Source organism: Prunus avium, unplaced genomic scaffold, assembly GCF_965620075.1.
Source record: "Prunus avium unplaced genomic scaffold, drPruAviu1.hap1.1 HAP1_SCAFFOLD_17, whole genome shotgun sequence".
NCBI lineage: Eukaryota > Viridiplantae > Streptophyta > Magnoliopsida > Rosales > Rosaceae > Prunus > Prunus avium.
In genome coordinates this window covers 160,001-162,500 of record NW_028276877.1, presented here as the reverse complement: position 1 = coordinate 162,500, position 2,500 = coordinate 160,001, and positions in this window count along the sequence as shown.

Here is a 2,500-nt window from a genome sequence, read left to right as displayed (position 1 = left end):
GTCGACAGTGAGGCTTGCGAAACTTGTCCTGCCATGGCATGCGCGCAGCCTGCGCGCAGCATGCGCGCAGCATGCGCGCAGCATGCGCGCAGCATGCGCGCAGCATGCGCGCAGCATGCGCGCAGCATGCCGGCAGCCTGGTTCCAGGTTTTTTCAAATGTCGACAGAATTTTTCAAACCTTGTCAAACCCCATTTTTATTGAAATTTCCTCGCACAATAAGCTCCCTATAATTAAGTCTATGATTTTTAGGACCTTCTCCAACTTACAAAATGATATTTAGGACCTTGCCTTGCCCTCACATGCCGTGCCCATTCAAGGCATTCCGAGAAAGTGAGGTTATTGGAGGCTTCGGATGGCGTGGCTTGCCTTGCCTTGCATTGGCATGCCATGCCCAAGTTGTGGCCTACACCAAGCCATTCAAGCCATGCGTTGCCTTACCTTGGAATTGCTCATCATCCAATGCATTCCGAGAAAGTGAGTGTAGGCGAGGCTAAGGATGGCTTGCCTTGCCTTGCCTTGCATTGGCATGCCATGCCCAAGTTGTGGCCTACACCAAGCCATTCAAGCCATGCGTTGCCTTACCTTGGAATTGCTCATCATCCAATGCATTCCGAGAAAGTGAGTGTAGGCGAGGCTAAGGATGGCTTGCCTCGCCTTGCCTTGGCATGCCGTGCCCATGATGTGGCCTTGACCAAGCCATTCAAGCCATGCGTTGCCTTCGCCTTGGCATGCCGTGGCCTTGCCTCGCCATGCGATGCATTCCGACAAAGTGACGCGAAGCGGAAGCCTATCATGGCGTAAAAATGTCGACAAAATTTTTCGACATTTGAATAATGGGGTTTGACAAGGTTTGAAAAATTCAATACAAATGGTAGGCTTGAATGTCGACAAAGTGACGCGAAGCGGAAGCCTACCACGGCGTAAAAATGTCGACAGATTTTTTCGGACCTTGTCCTGCCATGGGCTGCGCGCAGCATGCCGGCAGCCTGTGCGCAGCGTGCGCACAGCATGTCGGCAGCGTGCGCACAGCATGCCGGCAGCGTGCGCGCACCATGCCGGCAGCCTGTCGACAGAATTTTTCGAAACTTGTCCTGCCATGCGCGCGCGCAGCTTGCGCGCAGCGTGCTGATTCTGTCGACAGTGAGGCTAGCGAAAGTTGTCCTGCCATGTGTCACGGATCGCACTTGAGCGTGTGCTTTCGTGACTCCGTTGGGACATCCATGCGCTTATGAGGTAGTCCAAGTGTGGAAGGGGCAAGGACTTAAGAGCTAGAATGGTTGGTGTTGGCCGGGTTGTGCGTGTGAGGGGTATTTTGGGTATTTCGGAAGGTTACGGGAGGAACCTGAAGAAACTCAGAACACGAAAGATGTTCGTAATGACGAGATACACGCTATGCAACTGACGGTTCGCCATTCGGAGTTCGTACGAAGAAGTTATGCCCAATTATGACTCCTCGTGCATAGGTGATGTTCCCTCCTGGCAGAAGGCTAAATGCATAAAATGCTATATAGGGGGGGTGACATGGTGTCATGCTCTCCACCACCCCTGGTGCTTACACCCTTGTGGCACTAAGCGAGCATCCTTATGACATTGGAGGTTGTCATAAGGGCGGGCATGAGATTGTTGAAGGATAATCTATGTCTCCGAGGGAAAGGACTTCCCGAGGACAGTACGAACACGCGGGGCCGTTCGTATTGCGCATCGTTGGAAAGAGTGAGGTCAACGTATGGCATTCGCTATGCCGTCGGCTAGCGAGGCATTTGACGAGACTCGATGGACTTGGCTTGGGTTCGGCCTTGTCCAAGATGGAAGGAAGATATTCGGATGCCGGTACGCATGGGTTGCGACCCCATGCAAAGCATAGATGGTTATGTGGGACATTCGGAATACATATGTCGCCAAGGCTTGGGCGACATGCGAGTGTGACAGCTTGCGTGGATAGCTTGAGGATGTGGGCTATCGTGGTTGCTAACGGATGACCGACAGAAGTGTGGGTAAACCGATGGTGTGTTGGATCGCCATGTCTCGACTTGGACATGAGCGAGCCACGAGTTTGGCATGCGACGTGGTCGATGCAGTTGACGTGTCTTATGCAACGCTTGATGTATGGGCGTCGAGGGTTCGTTGCCGGATGCGGGGTGATTGTGTTGTCACAAGGAAGTGTGACTCGTTGTCTAGCCATAGGGCTTGGCGCCTATGGGAGACGACACATGATGGTGAACCTCTCGCGGAGTTGTGAGAGTCATGAAGTGGGGAGAAGGCTGACTGGGATTCGATGGGATCCTGGGCCGCACGGGAGCGTTTGTGCGAGCGAAATCTGTGATTTGCTTCCGCCGCGCCGCGTCGCACGCTCGTCCCGTGACACATGGCGTGCGCGCAGCCTGTGCGCGCAGCTTGCGCATCTGTCGACAGTGAGGCTAGCGAAACTTGTCCTGCCATGGCATGCGCGGCGCCTGCGCGCAGCCTGCGCACAACATGCGCGCAGGCTGTGCGCAGCG